This window comes from Dromaius novaehollandiae, chromosome Z (genome assembly GCF_036370855.1).
Source record: "Dromaius novaehollandiae isolate bDroNov1 chromosome Z, bDroNov1.hap1, whole genome shotgun sequence".
In the NCBI taxonomy this organism is placed as follows: Eukaryota; Metazoa; Chordata; class Aves; order Casuariiformes; family Dromaiidae; genus Dromaius; species Dromaius novaehollandiae.
In genome coordinates, this window is record NC_088132.1 from 75,031,829 (window position 1) to 75,038,396 (window position 6,568).

Consider the following 6,568-nt stretch of genomic DNA (forward strand, 5'->3'; position numbering starts at 1 on the left):
GCAAGGGTTGAAACGCAGGAGGCAGCCAGTGCGACGGGGCGCTGTGCACCCTCACCCTTCTGCGAGCCCCCCCCCCCCCCCGAGAGCCCCTCCAGGTCAGGTCTGTCCCCAGGAGCTCTGCTGATCGTCTGGCATGTGTAGCACGAGTCTGTTGGGTCTCAGTCCAGGCCCCATCTTAGAGAAACCTGAATCTGAGGATTTTCCTGGGCTCGCGGTGCAGGGCAGCAGCTCCCAGGTGTATTTAGCTGCCTGCTGGTGCAGGGCATCGTAGGAGAGCATCACTTAACGAAATAACCCATGGAGGAGCAGTTCTGTCGTTAAGTAAAGCGATCGCGCTTTATATTAAGATTCTTTTCATAAAGGGTTGTCAAACACTTACAAGCTGCCATCAGGCGCTCGCAGGCAGTGTATGCGACACGTTGCAGCAGAAAGCATCCTGGGTCACTGTAAATCACGGTTATAAACAAAGTATATTGCCCTGTCTGATCCTATAGCGACTGATTAATCATTTACTAACCCTTTTTAAACCACTTAAAATGGGGCTTTAGGAGAAAGCACACGCAAAACCAAAGCAGCCCCCAGCAGGTATCGTTTCCCCTGGCACGTGCAGGCGTTGGGCCAGGCCGGACCTTCGCGCGGGGTTTACTCCCGGGGGCTCCGGGGGCAGGTTTGCTCACAGGTCCCCTTCCTACGTGCTTGGATGAGACGACAAGGGAGGTCTCTGCTGTTGCTGCAGGCAAGGTGGGAGGCAGAGCCAAGACGGGAGCTGCAGCAGATTAGGCACCTGACCTGCCAGGTCAGGTCTAACCCCAGCAGCTCTGCCAATCACTTGGCACACGTGGCACGAGTTTGTCAGGTCTCAGTCCACATCCCCTCTCAGGGTAAACTGGGAAAATATTGAATATGGTGTCCTGAAGCAGGGATGATACCGGCCGCTGTGCTGCATGCACCCGGCACCGAGCCTGGGGGGACTCCCGGCGCCTCCAGTGAGGAGAAAGGCCTGGAGCAGGCTATCATTGGCCTCCACCCTCGGCCTTGGGGGATCTTACTACAGCAGGTCCCTGGGATTTTCCTTATGCAGAGAGTCCCAGACCCTCAGTACTGTGAGTAAAGCCATTTGCTCCATCGGTCTTTCGGTCCTAACTGTTGTAGGAGCTGGGAGTGGAAAGTCCTGCTCACGTCCTCGCCTATGAACAACCTCCTTCTTCCCAAGCGGACGGAGGAGAAACTGCGCTTTCCACCAGCTCCGCAGCCCACGGCGCGGCCTGGGGAAGCAGCTCCATCTGCCGAGCCGACGGCACAGGCTGGAAACTGCAAAGCGCAGCCGGGGGACGACGGGCTGCTTGGTGCCGCAGCTGAACCTGGGCTGAACGGGCTGGGAGATGGTCGAAACGTAGGAAGAGTGAGGGGGAAAAGGGTGCTCTCCTTTCAGGCTGCCCCACATTCAAGCTGGTGACCTCATCCTGTGCTGGGTGAAGAAATAAGGGCCGGAGGTGACTGGTCTGCAGTGAGCTTTTGGCCACTTGGACACAGGCTCAGTCAGAGGCTCCGCTTGCAGAGGGAGCCCTTGAGAGCTGCCTGCTGCCACAGCAAGCGAGAGAGGCTCAATAACTCAAAAACCTTCACGGAGGAGGGGAAAAACAGCTCTTGGTTACTATTATCTTGTGAGGATGAGCCAGAGATGTAATGTGAGCATCGAGCACTGCAGGTAAGGTCCTCGGGGGATGCACCAGCCTCTCACTCCATGGTTTAAGCCAACCGCTAGCGTCACGGTGAAAGCTCCCGGGGCAGGTTAGCTCACATCTGCCTCCCGTGGGACTTCTCGCAGGCGCCGAGGCAGCCGGCGCAGGGACGAGGCTCTCGGGCAGGCTGAGCTGGGTCGGCTCCCAGCTCCCCATGTCCTCAGCCTGCTGGTCCCGGGTGACCCCAGGGATGCAGGGACCACACCTCTGGAGATGCTGCTTCATCCCAAACTGGCTCAACTTCCTGGGAATGATAGAGTTTTGAGATGTAAAAATATCTTGTTCTCTGTATCCCTTTTTGGAATTACAGGATCTTTGCCGTGGTGGTTTTCCGACACGTTTGATGCCAAGGGCTTGTAAGTGATCAAAGGTTTGACTGCAGAGATGGTCAGACACCTTGGCTTGCCTTGATATCTCTTTATCCAGCTTGCAGCAGGGCAATGATAACCTGTCTTTGAAGTGGATGCGGATGGAGGAATGAGTCATGTCCAGCATCAGCCAGCAGCAGGAGGGACGTGCTAGGGGCATTGCTACCTAAATTCAGCCCACTCATAAGTAAGAGAGCCTTCCCGGAGTCTATCAGGAATTTCCCAGCATAGCTGAATCTGATCCTTGCAAAAGCACTTGGAGCCAGGCACCCGGAGAGGAAACAGAAATTGCAGAAGGCCTGATGGCTGGAAAGAAAGCTAACGAGTATTTGCATCAGCCCGAAGGGGGTTTCCCATGGAGAAAGATTTCATCTCTAAAATACTATCCTCCTGGACAAGAGGGGAGATGCAGATGTTCCTGTTGGGAGGTCGGGCAGAAAGGGCAGAAGGTCTATGCCAGCTCGGGCCAGGCTGTCCTCCTTCTCTGGGATGAGTCCCCCCCATCTGGCCATGGGGCAATTTGCCATCCCTCTCCCGGGGCAACACCGGGGACTGCAGAGCTGCGCTCAGATTTTCAACTGTGGCTCAGCTCACTGCCGTCCGCAGGGTCACACACAGGCTTTCTGGCCCCAAGGCTGGGGTGAAACCCTGACTTTGGCTGCTTTCGTTTTGCTCCCTGAGGTTCCCGCTGGTTTCAGACTGACCTAACACCGACCTCCGCTGGATCTCCCAAGCTGCCGTGCAATGCCGCTGCGTGCCGGCAAGCAATGCCTGTCCCGCACTGGCGGAGGCTGCGTTTTGGTGATTGGTGAGCGGTCCCTGTAGTTTAAGGGGTGGGTTGACAATACCACCTACTGGTCCTGAGACCTGGTACCCTAATATTTTCACTTTCCTATAATTTCAGTCTGATTATATTTGCCAAAAGCTGCAAAATGAAGAGAAAAAGCAAAGTCACCATCAAACCGGTGATACAGCCACAAACAAGGCTGTTTCAGGGGTCTGGGGTGGGCAAGGACCAAGCGGGGGTGCAGGTTACGTGACTGCAAGCCAGCAGTTATGGACTATCCTGCTCAGCATGGGAGATACCACAGCTGGAGAGCAGCTTGCTCTTTCCTATGGACAGCCCAGGAAAAGCTGTGGAAAGGATTCGGCAAAAGTATCCCTATGTGCCAGGCTAAGCCATGCCACACACAAGTCAATGTACTGCAGAAAAATGGGCTCTAATGGCTACAGAGCAATTTTATATGCAAACACTGTCCTGCCTGTGTAAGAAATAAGGTGGCAGTTGTGTCTGGGCTTTGTAAAAGCACACTGGCTTTTAAAACGCGGTGAAGCAGAATGATGCTGTTCTCCACGTGGGTCTGTCAGACAGGGAGGAGAATGATACACTTTCGTTAAAACTAAAAATATCAGTAGCTGATGTTAAGCTGGTTTCTTTCGGTTTTGCTGACACTTGCATTTTCAGACTGACCGCTTTTCTGCAGGGCTTAAAAATGCCATCAGTCGCTGGTTCAGGCTCTGCTCAATCCAGTGCTAGCGTGGGTGAGCTCAGTGTCAGCCTGAACGTCTTACAGCTCATTCAGGAATTGCCAAAGCCAGAAAAAATGGGATTTGCACTCAAAGGGCAAAGCCTTTTCTTACAGCGCCCCAAAATCAGCGCTGGGATGAACGTGCCTGGTGTGGGTGTGTAGCTGGGAAAACATCCAGATCCAACCCCGCAGAGCTGCCCTTACAAGGTTTCCTGAAATTACACCTTTAGCCAGTAACTCCAGCTTGCAGCTGCCCCAGCGCCACCAGGACGATCTGCCTTTGAGGCTCTGGACTTTGCGTTACGTTGCACGTCCAGCTGGAGCCGATGTGTGGTCCGGAGCCGGTGGGAGCACGGCAGGCAGCGAGGAGGGGAGCAGGGCTCGATGCTTCACAGCCCTCAGCACTCCAGACGCCGGCGGAGGAGACGGCTCACCTTACGCAGGGGAGAGCCGAGCTGAGCTGCAAAACTGCTTTGAGCATCAGTAACTCCTGCAGAGGCAGAGGGAGCAAACTTTAAAAGACTTAGTCCCTTTTTTCCCTATGACACTAACGCTTCTCTGTGCACAGCCCCATTTGCAAAGGCTTGGGCTGCACTTTTGGAAGAGGGAGAACTGTGATAGCAACGTCAGTGAAGGCAAAGGACTTACGTGCTCTTACAGCTAAGGCCCACCCTGTAACATGACAGCCTAATTCCCTACAGGAGCAAGAAACACCAAAAAATGACTACATTTGCACTCAACTTCAGAAGGAGGAATTGCACAAAAAAAGAGGAAGCTTGTTCAAAGGAAGGCAAAAGGGGAAGATCGGGGAATTAAGGCCTTCCCAGAGGCTGCTCAAGGACACCACGTTGGACGCACAGGGCCAATATATGCCATCTATAAGAAAAGTTAGAGAAAGGGCAAAGGAAGCAACAGTGACCAAAGAGCAGGTGGCAGAGATTACTGGAAGCAAGAAAATACCCTTCAAAAAGCTGAAATCACACCCTGGTGAAGAAAACAGAAAGGACCACCTATGCTGGCAGACCAATTGCAAGCGCTCAGCGAGGGAGGTGGATAGGTTGCAGGGGAGAGCTGGGGAACACAGGCCTGTGAACCTGCAGATTAGTAGATAATGTAGCAAAACCCAAAATTAGTGGGTGTTTGGATGAACATGAGCTCTTTAGGAAGAGTCAGCAGGCCTGGCCTTAAAAACCTCTTGGACTTCTTTGAAAGAGTCAGCGAGAGTAGGAATAAGGATGGTCCAGCTGAAATAGCCCACTTTGATTTCCAAAAGGCTTCTGAGGGAGTCAAAGAGGCCCCAGAGGGAGCAGAGCAGACTCAGAATAAGAGGGCAGGTCCTGGCAAGGTTAAATACCTGGTTAAATGATGGGAAGTGGAGAGGATGGGGAAACAGTCCATTCTCCCAGTGGAGGTGGTCGCAGGGCAACATCTCGGGCTCTGGGCTGCGCATCACTCAAGGAGAGGAGATCTGCAGAGACACTGGATAAAACACACCAGAACTGGAACATCCTAAGCTGAAAACAGCAGTAAAGGAGTAGGACAGTAGCAGCATCCCTGGTAGAAAAGCACAGTGACCCTTCCAGTGGGGTATTGGCTGTAACACCCTCCATTTGCCTGGGACACACCTCCATCCCCAGGAAGGAAACCAAGGTCTTCTTCGCTGTCCTCCTCTCCTATGGGGGAGACGCGCTTGCTCAGCAAACAGAGTGGGAAAAGTTTGCATTTTCAGCCCTAGAAGCAAAGCAATAATGCGGAGGAGAGCTCACCTTAAGACACGTGCACTTTTTAATTAAAAATGCCTGGTATTTAGTGCAACTTGACATATTCCCATGGGGAAAAGGAAACCAATAATAAAGGCAGTGCTGCAGCCAGGCAGGAGCAACCCTGCCAGGGCCAGAACTTACCCCAAGTTTCCCTTTTGTTTGGGTGTAGGATATCCCCACCATCTCCACATCCGGCTGGGAAGAGACGGTTTTGGGTCGAAGCCGGATACCCCACCTGAGAGTGGGAAAGGTGTGAGCTGTCAGCCCAGGGCTGGGCATGGAGGATAAGGGGCTTTGGGGAACTGCACCTCTCCAAGTATCTGGCCAGAGCCATTCCTATGCTGCTGTGACATTATGCTGATGCTAACACTGTACTGCTTTAATTTGACAGCTCAGACCCGAAATGAAGCAGCTCCCAGCTCTCCGAGTGACTCCTGGTCCCATGAACACAGCTCCAGCATGACATAGGAAAGACGATATTGGTGGCATCCAGGATTGCATCCCACAAGTAAAAGCAAACCCATCATTTTCATGTGTGTTTATGCAAAAGGCGTCTCCTGCATTAAGGATATACCCAGGCGAGAATGATCTCAGCAAGCAGGTGGGACAGCCAAATGCACGCAACCATGCAGCTGAACGAGAGCATCTCTCTAGTAAAATAATTTCTCTGGCCTCCCCTGCTGCTGTTTTGCTCGGCAGCCTTTGCTGCTGCCCCTCAGGGAGGGAAGCGTGGTTTTCCCACCACGCAGAGCACAACCTGCTGCATCAAAAACCAAACTTGCCCCAAGCGGCTCAAGTGTCGGAGGGGCCCCTCAGGCAGGTCCCCCGCGCCCAGCTGCTCCCAGGCCAGGTGCAATGGTCCCCCCTCTCACCCCTTCTCCAGCTCTGACCGTGGGACATGCTCTGCTTAAATGCCCCAATCAGCCGCTTTGCGGGGTTTCATCTCCGCACGTAGCATGGCTTAAACTCAGCTCCGCGGGATAGTTCTCCTTAAGGAGAAAACGTGTGACAGCTCCAGCCATCGCGCAGGGCACCGTGTTAGCACTCGTCCCACGCCCCTCCTGGCGCTCCAGCTGCACTTTTCCTTTTCCTACCATGCATGCCGACATCCTCCTCCACCCCCGGCGCTCGCCAAGGCAGCCAGCCAGCCTTTTTAGCATTCGGCA

The 6,568-nt window shown here is 53.7% G+C and overlaps 1 long non-coding RNA gene across 1 annotated transcript; it reads right to left on the reverse strand.

Moving 5' to 3' along the window:
• Positions 1 to 508: 508 nt before the first annotated feature.
• Positions 509 to 6,562, reverse strand: LOC135325116 (uncharacterized). The gene is made up of 3 exons (XR_010386304.1): positions 5,544 to 6,562; positions 4,994 to 5,370; positions 509 to 4,129 (listed from the first exon to the last, which is right to left on the reverse strand). It is a non-coding gene; the product is annotated as an uncharacterized LOC135325116 (long non-coding RNA).
• Between the last annotated feature and the right edge of the window lie 6 nt (positions 6,563 to 6,568).